Source organism: Lissotriton helveticus, chromosome 9, assembly GCF_964261635.1.
Source record: "Lissotriton helveticus chromosome 9, aLisHel1.1, whole genome shotgun sequence".
NCBI classification, from domain to species: domain Eukaryota; kingdom Metazoa; phylum Chordata; class Amphibia; order Caudata; family Salamandridae; genus Lissotriton; species Lissotriton helveticus.
In genome coordinates, this window is record NC_136070.1 from 659,633,762 (window position 1) to 659,651,776 (window position 18,015).

Below are 18,015 nucleotides of genomic sequence, written 5' to 3' on the forward strand. Positions count from 1 at the left end.
CTCTACCAAGGATCACTCGGTCCAAAACAAGGCGATAGTCAGGGCAGCAGTCCTTCGTAGCCGTCGGGACGCGGGGAACCTCGCAGCAAAGACCTTCGGAACCACGTCGACATACAGGGGTCGCTGAAGTGGCTGGCCGTCCTCTGGAATTTTCACACGAAGCTCCTCACGAACATCTGGCTTGGACCGTCGCCGCTTGATACCGCCCCGAGTTGGCCGCCAACTGAGGTAACGGGTTTTTAGGAACCCGTTTGGTGCCAGGGGATAACACCCGAAGACCTCTGAGTTCTCCCTGTTCCGGACCACAGAAACACAGAGTCTTCTAGTCGCAGTCAGAGATCAAGTTTTATTGGCAGCTACCAAGTAACAGGTGTCCTAGAAGCACGACAAACACGGGTCATGTGTTCTCAGGAGACTGTTCGTTTTTACAGAACCAGCCTTCTCCTTATATACAGAAATAATAGCTGCAAGCAAGAATTCTTGAGTTTATGATATGGCTATACACATATTTCTACAATAATACAAAAGAGCGAAGTCAAGTAGGCAAGCCCGTATTTTAGATGTCCAATTCGTGATAGATAACCCAGCCAAGCCCGGAACTCCCATCAGATATCGGTGAAACCCCAATAAAAGAAGGCACCTCCTAGTCATAAAACTGGCCATAAACAGGGAGCGTGGACAGGTGTGTATGTGTGTAGAAAACATGATCTGTACGCGATGAATGGTTTGTGGTATGTTGTGCATTGATGCTATAGTGTTTGGCCACTGGGCGAGGAGCTGCCCAAACAGGTTTGGCTGGAGGCAAGGGAGTCAGTTGGGACAGGTCAGGGGGGAGTCAGGGAAGGTGGACGTGTCCTTTTAGATCAAGCTCGACCTTTAATTGACTTATCATGAGGGAAAGACACAAGATGGATACCGTTTACAAAATGGAGTCTGAGGGGTCGGGACGGAAACTACGATTCAGGGGTGTTAGCATGTCTCGATCATGACGCAAATGCATAGGAATGATGTCCTAATCATTATCGGTTCGTCGACACCAAATTCGTCATGGTACGTTGATGTTTCGGGACACGGGTATCGGACCTCGATACCGGGACAACAGTAGGGTCCAGAATTTCAGAACCACAGTAATCCACAGAGAGGAGGATGTAGTCAACCTACTGCCCTGACCGGGCCTATGGGGGCCTTGCCTACACAGAATTCCACAGTGGTTGATGCGGGGAGCATTGTAACCACCAAGGCCCCCGCGTCGAATGTAGGTGGTAAGCCTGGCCCGCTCACTAATGAAAGATCAAGGGTGGGTGCCCGGGATGGTAAAACTGAGGCACCGGGCCGGGGGATTCGTTCACATCAGCTTACAACGGATAGGTTCAATCTTCCCCCCGAGGCAACCCCATATACTGTCATTTTAACAAACGTTCCCCCCTACAGAGTGGTGTGGATGAACACTGGATGTCCCTCCGAAACAAGGCACTACACCACGTAAATAACCTGACTGGTTTGGGGAGCTGTTTATTTAACGAATTTAAAATGACACGTAGGATCCCTTGGGTAGGGGAGTCTGTTAAAACTCTTAGAGGGGATTGTGTAATTTTGAACTTTGCCTCACCACAGATTGTTAAAGGGATCCTGGAGAGGGCGGGCACGAGGCAGTGCTTAGAGAACGGTATTGGTATTGTACCCCTACTGTACCTACTGTAAGGGCTCACATATTATTAAAAACCTCAGATTTGATTGAGCCATACCTGAATATTGTAAATAATGCTAATCATCGCTTTTCACTAACTAGATTCAGGTTGAACCAATTCCATCTCCTTTTTTCTGAAACCCCAGGGTGGACAAGGGAGGAAGATTTGGGGATCTGCACTTGTGATGGCTTTTCCACCAAAGATACTATGCACTTCATTTTCTTCTGTGAGCATTTTCACCCTGTACGTAAGCGTTTTATCATCCCCCTCATAAAAGATAAAGGTTTCATGCAGGTCAAACCGGCCCTCCTTTATTTGCAGCTACTTTCCAATGTGTGGGAGATTTTTAACATACACAAAAAACATAGAGACTGTCACTGGTCTGAATTATAGCAACGGCGAAATGGAGAAGCTCTGTGTCTACCTGCAGAATGTGTACTAGCAAAAGAAAATGAATCCCATCAGCCCACCCATATGGCAGAGCATCATCATCTGGGATTACTGTAAAAGTGGTCCGGATAAGGAGACCCACTTGTTGGTATTGTGTGTTTTCTCCAATCCGCAAGAACCATTTGACCAAATACCATCTTTGATTGGCAGTTATAATTGCAAACTGCCATACACTCATGATATTTTCCCAATACAGTTTTCCCTTTTATCATGGTAGTTAATTTTATACTGCACTTTTGATTTATTTTTCACAATTATTTCACTGCAATCAGCATCCCACACCACTGGAATGACGATTTTGGCAGGATCCATCACCGGTGGTTCTGGCGGATTGGTATGGACATGTACAATGCCCCAAGCGGACATCAACAGAACCCATGGCATCAACATAGTTTCTTATGCCAATGACACACAGCTTATCTCCTTTCTTACCAACTCAACCAACACCGCCAAAGCAAACTTCGCCAACTGCATGAACAATGACTCTGCTTGGATGAAAAACAACTGACTCCAATTCAACAAAACCGAAATCTTAATCTTTGGCAACAACCACTCCCCCTGGGTGGCTCTTGGTGGCCCTCCAAACTTTGCCAACCACCTACCCCTCTGGGTCATGCCAAGAACCTCAGAATCATCCTGCACATCAACCTTTCCATGAGCAGACAGCTCAAGGTTGTCTTCTCATCTTGCTTCTACATCCTGCGAATGATACGCAAGAGTAGATCCCACTAAATCTCAGATGAACGGTCATCCAGGCTCATATCACAAGTAGACTTGATTATGGAATCTCCCTTTATATCGGAATCACAGCCCATGTCCTATGTTGACTCCATTCCACCCACAATGCCACCACCATACTCATCCTGAACATCCCACGAAATAACCACATCTCTCCACACTTCAACAATCTCCACTGGCTCCCAGGAAGATGTAAGTTTAAGCTACTCACCAGGGCGATTTAAGCAGAGGAGTGTTGCCCCAAAGGCCAGAGCTAAAAAATAAAATGGTAATAACGTTTATTTATTACTGTGATATTTTTGAGCAACTGACTCGTCTTGAACTGAATGATAGGACAGGGCGGTGCCAGTGCTACCTTGCCGAGTGGCAGCAGTAGGGAGCTATGCGCTTTAAAATGTGCATGTCTGTTTGGCCGGCCATCTTACGACGGCCAGCCAGACATGCACATTTTAAAGTTCTCTAATCTAGCTGTATTAGACAACTAGATTAGATAAAGCGCAGGCCTCCAAGACTCAAAGGAGCGCTGAGAGAGGCTGCTTCAACCAATCCTGGCACTGTTCTCATGCTGTGAGAGAGGCACCAGGATTGGTTAGTGCAGTTTCTTGGTCCTGTGTTGGAGCCTGCCTGGAAGGGAGATGTCCAGTGAAGAAGGACATTGCGTTGCACTTCAAGGTAAGTATTACCACCCTAGGAACATGGCAGCTGCCACTGCACCCGCGCCTACAACGTTGTCCACAACACCAGTCCAGCTTACCTCATCCACCGCCTCAACTTCTACCAACCCACCAGACACCTTCAACCTGTGTCCCGGCAAAATAACACCTGACTCGCATCAAGAAGACCAGAAGTGAAGGATGCTCCTTCTCTCGCATACCTGACAGCCAAAACCTGGAACAACCTCCCGAAATACCTAAGTACCTCCCCATCCCTCACAGACCTCCAAAGTATTCTCAAGGCATGACTCTTCCAGACAGAACAGGCATGATCTCCTCCTCCCCACTCAGGCCTGCCCTACTCAGTGCCAGGATACCTTCAGAGGTGATTAGCCATGCTCTACTAACTCAAATAACATAACATAAAATAACAACATCAAGGTACCAATTCTCACCACAGATGCCGAGACACAATCATGGTCCCACCAGTCCAGAAACTCAGTGCAGTCAGACCACTGCATGCGTACATTTTCCTATCAGCCACGTTTGCTTTGATCTGGTCAGTGAGTGGAGAACCAGGTTATGCTGGGTGGATGAACCAGGGGGCAAAATTGGGACTCACCTTTCTCTATCAATCACTATATTTCCCCTTGACCTCGTACTTCTTTGGGTATATTCCATCCTCTCCTGCACTTGTCCCGTAATCGTCATCCTTCAGTTTGGCATTATGTTCTACTCGGACATACCCGCCAGTTATCTATTATCTCCTTCCGGCTCTATTTCTGACTGGGCGAGTATCCCCCGCCAGAGCTGCTGCACTCTATCTCACTCCTTCTCAGTCCATGATTAAGCACGGCACATCCCGCAGTGTAACACTGATAAGGTCCTCCCTGAATGTTCGCAGACTGTCTCATTTCATTAAGCTATTTAAACACTCAGGTCACATATATCACCTTGCTTCAGGAAAACCACTTATCTGAAGCTGGAACAAGCATACTAACTAATATGCAAATGGGCAAGCACTGTCTCCGGCAGCCCTCACATATTCGACAATGATTCCAAAAGCAATGACATCACACCCAGTTCCAGACGGGGCTGAGTAGTGTTTTTTGTATGTAAATCTCTGCCCCACAGACGGGTCTACTCTTGGTCTGACCTGGAATGCAGGCATGTCTTTGCGGAGCAAAATTAATGGACAAAGCACCCATTGTCTGCTCTTTGTAAACCCCAATGCCTGTAAGAAGTATCTTCTTTCGGGTTGTCCCATGTTTATGTGCTGTTTAGCTCTTCCAAGCTGCTTATGACTGGGGACTGTAAACTAGTTTTGACCGTCTCCTAGACAGCACATGCCAGTTTAACAGGTGCAACGATGGTGATAAGGCGGATATGCGAGATTGCATGACAGCCCACAGCCTTATGGAGGTTTGGTACCTCCCCCCTGGGAGTGTGACTGGATGTGCCTCTCTAATGTACATTGCACGTAGTTGAGTAGTGTCTACTTTTTAGCTTGCCATCTGATATGCTCCTGTGATGCATTGATGTAACCCAGAGGATGGACTTACTTACCACTTGATGATACAGACTGGGTGGCAGCCGCGGCCCCTGCAGGTAAGAGCGGTGGGGCGAGGTGGGGGGGGGGGTTAGAATTTCGACAGAAGGCGAGGGAAAATTAATTATTTATTTAATTTTCCCTCATCATCGTCCGTCGAAATACCCCCTCACCCCCACCCGGCTCCACCGGTCGTACCTGCACGGGCCGTGGCTGCTGGGTGCCACTTAGTGAGTAACCCAACGCCCCCTTGCCTATGGCTCATGCAGGCCATGAAATAAAGACAACCCCGAAGACAGAAGGACACTCCATCCATCTATCAAAGTTTATAAGGATAGAATGAGGCTTCTGTCTCATTGCCACAGGAACTGTGGGCTGCTAGTAAGGTGGAGTACGGACTTCACTATTGGAGATTCAGCCTGAATCATGAGGTGCCTCAAGACAGAACAGCTCAGACTGGAAACGTTGATCAGAGAGCTTACTTGAAAATTCAGTTTGCACCCACAACTTGAGCTTCAGCATCAATTAATATCAGATAGATTTGCCCTAAATTCTTTCTTCTCTGCTAAGGCAGAGTATTATTTGATCAAGTTACAGCAGTGCCTTTAAAATGAGGAAGAAGGCCAAGAGCCTGTTTGTTTTCCAACTGCACCAGAGGGAATTGCAGATGCAATAGTAGCCGTCCATACATGACAGCTCAGGCAAACTGATAACGGAGCTACCGAGGGTTTCTGTTGAGAGAACACTTACGCAGAAGAAATGTTCAATTCTCTTAATTGCATCCACCATGTAACAACACAGCTCATAACACCAGCTCTTCTCCCATTAACTGTCCACTCATTTCAACCAGCCCACTCCATGTAATGTATATAAGAATCCAAACACTGCTTTTGAGAAATGTTAATAAAAAGAGTTTAAAATAAAACAAAAAATAATCCAAACTCTGCATTAAACATACTGTTAAATAATAGGCCACAACACATCCCCCTCCATCAATAAAACAAGATAAACAACTTAATGGACTCTGAAAAAAAATTAAATAGATAACAGTGTGGTGAATACCACCGATAATCTGGAAGGAGAAACATTTCAGTATCATAGGCAACAAGGCTACAGTAAATTAGGAAAAGTAAAGATGGGAACAATATTAAACCCACAAGAGATAAACCCATTCACAGGAAATAAGAGTAGATTACACAGAGGGGCATATTATCAAGGGGGTTTATCTCTGCTTTTTTGGCTTTAAAAGCCAAGAAAGCGGAGATAAAATTATCTCCCTATTACCTAGCTGTCGCTAACACCAGTTATTTATTTATTTATTTTTGGGATTTATAGAGCGCACGGCTACCCCCGAGGGGGTGTCCCGGCGCTAACAACTAATGAGCCCAGAGACAAGAGAAAGAACAAAAAAATCAAGAGGAGAACAACCAAGTCTTTAATTTGCGGCGAAAAATGGGTTCAGTGGGGACAAATCTTAGCTCCAAGGGGAGATTGTTCCACAGTCTGGCTGCTGCTACTCCAAAAGCTCTACCGCCTACTCTAGATAGGCGGAAGCGCGGGACAACCAGAAGACGTAAACTATTAGAGCGTAAGGATCTCACCGAATGAGAAAGAACAAGCCTTTTATTCAGATAACCTGGGCCGAGGTTGTTCAAGGCTCGGAAAGCAAGTATCAGTATCTTAAAGTGGATACGTTTAGTGATAGGGAGCCAGTGCAGTTGTTTAAGGTAGGATGCAACGGATTGACGATAAGGAATATTGCCAATCAGTCTAGCCGCGGCATTCTGCACGATTTGTAGACGTTCAATCTGGTACAGAGGGGCACCTGCGTAGAGACTGTTGGCATAGTCTAAGTGAGACGTAATTAATGATTGAACCACAGTTCTACGAGCATTCAGAGGGAGGAATGGCAGAATCTTTTTAATCATACCCAGTTTCGCAAAACAAGCAGATGTAGTTATGTTAATGTGAGGAGCACAGGAGAGGGTATTGTCAAACTGGAAGCCCAGATTGCGAACTGTGATGGCTGGAATCGGGGGGGGGTCAAGGACCATTGGCCACCACAGGCTAGAGGGAATGGTCGTTTTCTGATTAAAAAACATTACCTCCGTTTTATCCGTATTAAGCCTGAGGTGGTTAGTGGTCATCCAGTTGCAGATGTTGTTAAGACACTGACGAAAATTGGCAAAAGAGGTGTCAGAGTGATCCCTAAAAGAAAACACCAGCTGGGTATCATCAGCATAGGAGATCACTCTGACTCCCCAAGATTCTACCACCTTGGCCAAGGGGGCAAGATACACATTAAATAACAAAGGGCTCAAGGCCGAGCCCTGAGGGACACCACAAAGAAGGGGTTTCCCAGCCGATGTAAAAGGCCTCAAGAAGACCCTCTGAGAACGATCCTTCAAGTTAGCGACAGCTAGTAGGAGATAGCGACCATCTTGGGCCCCACTTTGCATGTCAGTGATATTTATCACTAATGACATGCAAAGTGGGCATGCCAAGATGTTAGCGACTGGAAACAGTCGCTAACATCGCTATCTCCTATTACCAACATATGGAGATATTTGCGCTAAGCGCGAATATCTCCAAAAGCTAACACCTGCCCTGAGCAGTTCTTAGCCATGTTATCCAATGGGAGGTGGATAACATGGCTAAGAGCATTTGCTCGGTAATGCATGAATATCGCTGACTTTTCAGCGATATTCATGCATTGCGGCCGATTTTTATCGCATTTGCGATAAACCTTGGTAATACCCAGGTTTATTTGCGATAAAAATCGCCGCAGCTCAGCGGTAAATTTTTGTCTCTAACCAAGCAATAGCGATAATTATCGCTATTGCTTGGTAATATGCCCCATAATCCTTAAAATAGGTGGGTCTCCTGCTGGTACGTGTTCCTACAGATTATAACTTCGTCGATAACCCCTGCCCAACTACTGTATTGTGTTCAGGGTTGATAACTTGTTCGCTCCCATTATGCAAAGAAACACCCCCTCTTCCCCTAAGCAAGAGGCGCACCTCGCCAGGCGAGACATGCTCCACATCTCACAATTTTCCAATAACACCCCATTTTTCCTGAATTCTCAACCCGGAAAGGTCCCATGAACTTGGACCCTCCATTTACACACCATTTGGGTCATTTGACATAAACATACTCTCCTACTTGCCATGTTCTATGATCAGTACCATGTTAAGCATCAAAGGTTTTTTTGCACTTTCTTTGATGCTCCACCATTCTGTCCCTATTGGGATACACTGTTTCTCTATCCCAATTCAACCATTTAGGATTGAGTTTGGAACCTGCCGTGGGACCTTTTAAACTATGAAAATGAGATATCTTTGTCAAAATGTTGGGAGTGGGGTGCCCACAGTTTCTCTCTTAATAGTTTGCTGCGAGATACTCTGCCACAGCAACCTGGGCACAATCTCTCACTAAACTATTCATTGTTCCAACGAACCCCTTTTGCCTGAAGAGAATACAGGGCAGTGCATTGATGCTCAATAGACAAATCTTGAAGGAGACTCTTAATCTTCTGAGACACAAACTGAACCCCATTATCAGTTACAATGATTTTCAGGATCCATTCAAAGGTAAACATGTCTTTTAGAAATTCCATTACACTAGTGGTAGTGATAGCGTTTGTACAACAAGCAGTTACCCACTTGGACATATAATTCACCAACGCAAAAACAAACCTTTCCCCTGGAGCCAGAAAATTAAAAGGCCCAGCAATGTCCAATCCCAGTTTGTACCAAGGCTCATGTGGCACCTAGACAGGGGGGCAGAGGTGCAGCTCTCACCAAGGTGGTTGTGTCACTTCCTGCACGCCACCAACAGTTAGGCTTTCCATCTGTCTGTCAAGGCCTGGCCACCAATATCTCTCCCTCATACTCGCCTTGTTAAGATTGCAGCCTAGATGCCCCTCATATGCTAAGTTCATTATCTTATTTCTCAAACCGTCAGGTGGGATCAGGCGGTTACCTTTGAACAGTTTACCATCCAGAATACTTAACTCCTTCTTCCCTCCCAATAAACTTTTTTACCTCGGGGCGTGGCCTGGCACCAGCCAAGATGGCCGCATAGTTTCGCGGCGCTCTGGTGGCGATCCCGAAGGCCCCTGCTATCCGTCACTAATCCGGCTGAAAGACGACGTCCAAGGCCAGAATCAGAGTGACCCCTTCTTCTGACGCCTGCAGGTCCTTTCCCGGTCCGATTCCGACCCCGGGAGGCTGAGATCTGGGGATCGGCGAGTGCGGCCTAGGCACGGCCTGCACTGTGGAGGCCCATCAGTGGAGCATCGGCTTCGGGTGCGGAGCGGGCCGAGACGGGGACGCAGGACGGCGGTAAGCGGCTGTGAGCGGCGCCCGGCGCCGGGGTGCCCTGAATAGTGGCGCGGTTCCCCCCTTGCTCCCTTCCCTGCTCTGGGGCGGAGCGGATGGCTGCCCCCCCTGGTGAGGGAGTGGGGGCGCGGAGGACAGGGGACCTGGTGTTAGGCGACAAGGTCTACTATCCTGAAGAGAGGGCCCCTACTTGCTGGGGCGCCTGAGACATCCTTCCTGGGGGTGCCCTTCCCATCTACTTCCGACCCCAGGAGCTCGGGGGCCGGAGGTCGGACCTTACGAGCCGGTCTGGGCATATGCTGTGGGGGCCTACCGGTGCAGCGCCGGCTTTGGGTGAGGAGAGAGCCGAGACGGAGGCATGGGGAGGGGGCTGAGTGAGGCGCCCGACGCCAATGTGCCATAGATTGCGGAATGGTGTGGACCTTTGCTCCCTCTCCTGCCCTGCAATAGCGGGACCAGTTGCACCCCCCTCTGCCGAGGGTGAGGGACGTGCCACGAGGAGCTGCAATAGGTCGGCGAGGCCTGCTGCACCGGCGGGCGCCCCCCTGGGCACTGGGGCACCGGTGACACCTTGTTTGGCAGCGACGACGGCGGGGGAGCCCCGAGGCGACGGTGGCACGGCTGTGTGAGGCGTGGGTGCAGTGGACTGGCTCGGCGCGGGGCCGACGCGCATCAGTGGACCTGTGTTGGACTAACGAAGACCGCTCCAGCTCCTTTCACAGACAGCTGAGTGCGGGCGGGCGGATGGTGGAGGGTCCGGGGATGACCGCCTGGTATCCTCCGAGACCATGAGGAACAAGAAGTCCACGGCGACTCAATCCAACAATTATACGGCGGACCCGGGCGGTGGTACTCTGCCCCACCACTGCCCATCTGAACAGCCACATGAGCCATCTCTTTCCTCCATCATGCAGGCCATACAATTCCTGGGCACTACATTGGAGTCTAAAATAGACAAAATGTCAATTGAGTTGACGCTTCAGCGTGCAGATTTGAACAAAACGTCCGAGAAAGCCACGCAGAACACTGCCGCAATTGTAGACCTCCAGGGAACCACCAAAACGCTGCAACAGCAGGTCCAACAGCTCACGCACCAACAGAGACAGATGGCGGCACGGCTGGAGGACCAGGAAGGGAGGGCCCGAAGGAACAACCTCAGGGTGGTAGGTGTGCCAGAAAAAATGGAAGGGGCCAGTATGGAATTGTTCCTAGAGGACCTCATCTTGAACAGCCTGAAACCCAAAAGACGCCTAAGTTCTTCGTCATAGAACGAGCGCACAGGGCGCCAGTCCCGCCGCCGCGCCCGGGGGTCCAACCGCGAACCATCATTGCGCGGGTACTTAATTATAGAGACAGGGATGCAATCTTACAGGCGGCATGACAGCACGGAGATTTGCGTGTGGACGGTGCCACAATATGCTTTTTCCATGACTTTACACTCAAGGTCCAGCAGGAGCGCTGCTCGTTTGACGCAGTCAAAAGGAAACTTCGAGAACATGGCCTCCACTACATGATGTTTTTCCCGGCGCGCCTTAAGGTCTTGGCGGAGGGAAAGTCCTTCTTCTTCACCACCCCGGAGGAGGCCCATACCTGGCTGGAAGAGCGGGCCAGCAGCGGAGGGGTCCGGATCACGAGGGAAGCTGGAGGAGTGCGGCCCCACGGTCTCCAGCCTCACCTGTGGGGTCGACGGGGGAGGCACGACGGCGCCGGGAGAGCCAGCACCAGCAGGCTGAGAGGAGGGCCCACAGCCTATTAGCGTCACCAGATCTGGAGTGGGCAGTTGGAGTATATGGAGTCGAACTGGCAGGAGCTCATGGACATGTAGTGTATGAAGGGACTGTGAATGCCCATTCTGCAGAACCACTGAACGTGGGGGGATGCCTCGACCTGCTTGGGGGGTCTTGAGGGGATTGATAACAGATCGGCACAAACATTTTTTCCATTATAGGTCACTGGTTTTGTTCAGGACGGTTGTTGGACTACTTATTGCACTGTAAAGGGGGGTCAGGGGGAGACCCGGATGATGGACTTGGTGGAGCCGCTCACCCCTGAGTTTATCGTTTCAATGGCTACAGGCGCTCTGCTTGTTGGGGATGTCTGGCGCGGTTGGCCGGCATGGCAGGGTAGCAGGGTGGGGGGCAGTGGAGGGGGGGGAGTGGGGGTTGTGTTTTATTTTCATCTTTGGTTTTTGTATTGTATGAATGTTTTGAATCCATCGGCACACTCAAGGTGCGGGTGGCAGGGGGGTGGAGGGGAGAGGTGGTTACTACCCTTTAGCTTTGGCGGAGATAATGGCAGGATCACGCACACCTAAGACGCAACACATAGACATCTTATCCTGGAAAGTGAACGGCCTGCAGAATAAGATCAAACGTACGGTCGTGTTGCAATACCTCTGTAGACACGCTCCGGATGTTGTCCTCCTACAGGAAACACATCTGCTAGGGAACCACTGCAAAGCCCTAGACAGATTTGGTTACACCCTGCGCGCACACTCTGGCTTTACGACGGGCTCCAGGGGAGTGGGAATACTCATTAAAAACTCCCTGCCACTGGTACTAGGGCAAAGCTGGTCTGATCCCTTGGATCGCTATGCAGCACTATATGCACAGTGGGAGGGCCGCACTTTAAACTTCTGCTCGCTGTACATACCTCCGAAGCTGCACGCGTCCACCCTCCCTGACGTTGGGAAGTTGCTGCTGGATATGCCCCATGGTACATTGGTCCTTGGTGGGGACATGAACGATGTGATGGCTAGAGATTTTGACAGGTCGCCGACTACACTGGGTAGGGGAGGGGTAAGCCACCTCAGGGACTTTGCTCAGGCATTGGGCTTGACAGAGTTATGGAGGGCACATAACCCACACATGAGACAGTTCACGCACATTTCCGCTGCCCATGGGTCCTCCTCTAGGATTGATTACATATTCACACGAGCAGAATGCATGACTCTGTTTCGAGACGGACATCTTAAGGCTAGAGGGATTTCTGACCACCCGCCGGTGGGGGTTCAGTTGATGGGTCCCACACGGGATTGGAGCGTCCCCCTCAGCTCGACTCCTTTCTCTTTAAGGATAAGGACTTTCAGGAGAGGTTCAGAGAAAGGGTGGATCATTACTTTGATGAAAATGTAGGCTCGGTGGACTCCCCAGGGATAGTGTGGGAGGCGTACAAGACAGTGGCCAGGGATTTTGTACAAGCTGAGGTAGGGCGGAGGCGTAAGGAAAAGCATGCGCAGGTGGAGCAATTGGAGTTGGAGCTTCATGCTCTGGACCGTGAAACGGGGCTCACTCAGGAGCAGGAACGGGACAGACTGCATAAGGCACGCCTCTTAAGCAAAGAAATACGGGATGTCCAGACGGAACAGGCGCGGTCTCATGCACTGGCCACCCAGCGGAGGGTGTACGACCTTGGGGACAAGGCGAATAAAATGATAGCCTGCTGAAATCTTTTTACCTGCCGGGACCCTGTGCTTTGTTCCTTGATTCCTTGTGCTGCGCCTCGCGGTACCCGCTTCGCGGGTCCCGCTTCGTGGGGTGTGCTGTTACAGGTCTGTGGACTTAGGAAGTGCTGGCCCCTTGGAGTCTGCTGTGGGTGTGTGGGTTGTAAGCAGGGCTGCGAGCAGCGGGACCGGGACTGCATTTCCCAGGAGTCCCCGCTAGCCCGAATCGGCATCACCTGGGACGCTCTCCCTGCTTGCCCCGCCCCACCAACGATCTTAAAAACCCCAGCCCTTGGATTGCATTTGGGACGCTCTGCTGAAATCTTTTTACCTGCCGGGACCCTGTGCTCTGTTCCTTGATTCCTTGTGCTGCGCCTCGCGGTACCCGCTTCGCGGGTCCCGCTTCGTGGGGTGTGCTGTTACAGGTCTGTGGACGTAGGAAGTGCTGGCCCCTTGGAGTCTGCTGTGGGTGTGTGGGTTGTAAGCAGGGCTGTGAGCAGCGGGACCGGGACTGCATTTCCCAGGAGTCCCCGGTAGCCCGAATCGGCATCACCTGGGCCGCTCTCCCTGCTTGCGCCGCCCCACCAACGATCTTAAAAACCCCAGCCCTTGGATTGCATTTGGGACGCTCTGCTGAAATCTTTTTACCTGCCGGGACCCTGTGCTTTGTTCATTGATTCCTTGTGCTGCGCTTCGCGGGTCCCGCTTCGTGGGGTGTGCTGGTACAGGTCTGTGGACTTAGGAAGTGCTGGCCCCTTGGAGTCTGCTGTGGGTGTGTGGGTTGTAAGCAGGGCTGTGAGCAGCGGGACCGGGACTGCATTTCCCAGGAGTCCCCGCTAGCCCGAATCGGCATAACCTGGGCCGCTCTCCCTGCTTGCCCCGCCCCACTAACTGAAGTCCCTATATTAACCAATTGTCACTCCTGCCGCACGGGAGCGTCCCGGGAGAAGCCCGGGACAAGGGCGGGGCCGTCTGCGGCCGTCAGGGGCTGAAGGAGGCTGGGCTGGGCCCTCTCTCTGTCATCCAGCGTCATCTATTGGACTATACTGCATAAGGTGAAGCTAACTGTTATTTTGTGTAGCTTTGTAGACGGCCCGTAGTTAAAGTTTTCTTCTGTGCCTTGAGTGGCCCTGCTGCGGTCTACATCGTTCTTGTCCACCCCTCGTGCTGTATAGATCACTAAGTATGTCTTCCCCTCCAACTACTCCCCTATTGAATTCCCTCCCGCCCACGGTAGGGGTTACAATCTTGGGTCCCTTAGACAAGTATTTTACTAGGGCCACCCGCGACATCGATAAAGAGATTGCCCTAGCTGAGAGACGCGCTGAGCGCAGGCAATCTATCGAACTCCTTAAACTTCCTTTAGAGAAGCGGGCACCCCTGGGTTCCCTGGCATCGGTCCCTTCTTCACCACCTTTAACCGTGCCAGTCTCAGGGGGAATGCCCCATGCTTCTTCACAGTCGCCCAGTCTGGTCAGGGTGGAAGGTACGTTAGGTTTCGACTCCCAGACCGGAAACGAGCCATCGGTCGCTGTCTCTACCATCTTGCCTCCCCCCATGCCTACTACTCTAAATATTACTTCTACTGACGAGGAAAATCCTGCCCTATTAGGTGTGTTACCCCCTGCAGGCCCCAAAAATCCTCATATCAAAAGGAAAATACACACCAGTCCCCGGAAAGGTTGCCACCCTAAACATCCTAAGAAAATCAGGAAACTTGGTATAGGACCGGGAGCTCCCTGTAAGCCTAAAGGGGCTGGTTCAGGTGGGGCTCAAGCTGTTATGGATGGGGTGTCCTCGGGTAATTTAGCATCTAACCCGAGTGACTCTCAGGCGATAGTTCCTGCTGAGATCTTATCACCAGATTCACCCTTACTCATGCAGATAGAGAAATTGATGAAATCTCTACTGACCCCTATTGTAGAACGAGTCAAAAGGTTAGCGGATCGATTGGACTTCTTTGAACAAGCTACCTTAGACAACTTTTTCTCAACTAAATCCTTAATTAAAACACACTTTAGGTCGGGGGTCAGTAATAAAGGGGGGGCCCAAGTGGATACGTAAACCTCTAACACTCCACATGATTCTTCTAATACAAGTGGGTTGGCAAGTGGGGTACCTGTTCCAGAGGCCCTTCCTCCTGTTGTTATTACTACTAAAGGGGGGGCCTCGCCTCTCAGGTCAAATCCACAAGATCACCCCCCACCCTTTAGACCATTCACGGGCAAACACATCCCAACCCAAGAAGCGCTCAGCTATCGAGGTCACGGGCACTATTGATAGATCCAAATTTGGGAATCCTGGATTCAATAATTCCAACGCATTAGTCCAAACCCCATCGACTCGCCATGTTCCTCTCCCCTCTAGCCTACCCGACACAATTCCTCCTAAAGTGCCCCGCAGAATACCTCCTATGAACCTGCCCCCAGACTGCTACCCCTTTGTTGCCATCCTTACCAACGTACCACCATTGTTGGTTGGGCAGCAAGAATCCTTCCAGACGCTAAAAAATAAGACCATGCACTGGTTAAGGATTAATAGACCACTGCCCAGGGAAGTTGATAGGCTGATTCTTGGTGTCAGAAGGATAGGTTGGGTAGGTAGTAGTCTCAAGCGCTTTGAGGGGGATTGTGTAGTAGTTAATTTCAAGGATCCCAGGGTAGCTCAGCTAATTTCTAGGCAGAATTTAGGCATTAGCAGCGCCGGCATTGGAGTAGTCGACTTGACTTTCTTCTACCCGAGACCAGCTGGCATTCATTTTGGCATCATTCCAGAAGTAAGTTGTTATCACAATCTTCCCATTCCCGGACTCGACCCCTACTCTGTGCCTTACCAGCAGGGAAACTTTTATAATGTCCCAACCTTTAATCGTTTTGAAGCGATGTCAGATCTAGGGTGGGTTGACTGACAAAAGGGTAATAATCTATCAGGAACGGGTCGTGAAAACCTCAACTTAGAATATGTATTGACCAACCAGGAAAGTATGAATCCAGAGGCAAGGTCTGGGGAGTCTGCATTGATTACTGGGGTCACAGGGAATGAGGATTTAAACGAAACCAGTATCAATAACCAGACAAATAAACAAGACATTCCACCCAGAAACTCAATCCTAAAGTTTATGTCATGGAATATAGCGGGCCTAAGAAATAAAGTAGGTGACCCAATATGGAGAAAATTCTTAGGGACCTTCGATATCATCGGGTTACAAGAAACTTGGGATACTACAAATACCCTCACCCTAGATGGTTACTCCTCTCACTGCCTTCCAGCTATTTCATTTGCCATGGGGAGAGCAAAGGGGGGTCTAGTCACCTTAATTTCGGCACCCATCCCGGGGATTCATACACAGTTAGTAACGGGTTCACCTTACTGTCTAGCAGTTCAAATTGTTTGCAAAGGGGTATGTAATGTTTTAATTGTCAATTTTTATAACTCCTATGACAGAGTAACTCCTATCGGTCATTTGTCGACCGTGGAACTCTTTTTGTCTAGGCAAATTGTGGTTTTAAATAACCACTGCATGGTAATTGTATTAGGAGACTTTAATATTCATGGGTTCCCAGATAAGTGTCTCTTATTTGATAAATTAGGCCCTAAAAATCAAGGTGAGATACATTTTGAGCATACTGCCCAAGGAGCGATCCTTGAGAATATCCTGGTGAGTAATGGATTGATGCTACCTCAAAGGGAGGAAGTGGAGATCCCAACCTTTGAGAATAACATCAGTCGCTCAACCATTGATTATATATTTATAAATCTTACCCTGGGGAACTGTATCTGGGAATACTCTGTATCCAGGTCACATTTCAGTGATCATAACCCAGTGACCCTGATTATTACTAATCCGTTCAAAATATCTGAGAATCAATATAAAAGGGTAGATAAGCACGACATCCGACCAACAGATCAGGGACGTAGGATCAGATGAGAAAGGGTGGTTCAGCGGGACTTCATAGATAATCTTTTTAAAACCAGAGGCATAGATATGGAAAAATGTATGGACCTTGAAACGGGGGATAAAGAGGTCCTTGATGCTTTTTTAAAAATGTGTACCCAAATAGCATCAGACCTCAAGTTATCAGGTAGGGTGAAGGAGCAAGGGGGTGTTGGTTGGTTTGACCGTAATTGCTCAGTTGCCAATCAAAAACTTAGGATTGCCCTGAAAAGCAAACCAATCGATAGGTCACTTGTAGCTTCCTTAAGGCAATCATACAAAAGAGCAGTGGAAGCCAGGAAATGTGAAATTAGAGAGGCCGCCTGGGAGGAGTTAACTTCAATCAATGTCCTAAAAAATAGCGCTAAATTTTTGGAAGTCGATAATAAGCCATATTTTAATGATCCCTGTAACAACCAGCTTGCCTGTGGTATTCAAGAACACCAATGGCTTACTCATTTTAAAACAGTCTATGAAGGGGGGGTTGCAGGCTGTGAGGTTGTGTGCACCCCTGCCCCACACACATATATCCTGTCAGTCACAGAAATAGAGGTAGCTGAAGCCATCCGGAAAATGACCAGTAATAAGGCCCCCGGCCCTGACGGTGTTCCGGCTGACCTCTTTAAGTCAGACATCAAGACATGGTCTAATATTTTAGCTAACGTTTTTAACCGTATTAGTAAATCTGGTATCCCTCCTACATGGTCGGAATCAGTTATTGTTCCCATTTTCAAAAAAGGTAATAGGGGAGATCCTGTAAATTATCGACCGATCTCTCTTATTGATTCCACGGTAAAAGTCCTTGGCCGAGTTATACTAAGTAGAATAACAGAGAAACTGGAAGACACAAATACCCTCTCACCTTTGCAGTATGGATTTAGAAAAGGGAGGGGTACTATAGACCAAAGTCTTAATCTCCAATTAATAATTGGAAAATATACTATTGCTAAAAATGGTATTCTATACCTAGCTTTATGGACCTGTCCTCGGCCTTCGACCGAGTGAACAGGTCCAAATTGTGGGATCTGTTATTAAAGCTTGGTATAGATGTAAACATTGTGCACTTCCTAGCTGACCTACATAGGGATCTCACGGCCACAGTTAGATATGATTATAAAGGGAACTGTACCGGAAAGATAAGGATTGTGAATGGGGTCAGGCAGGGCTGTATTTTAGCCCCCTTGCTTTTCACTCTTTATATTAATGACTTGGGGACAG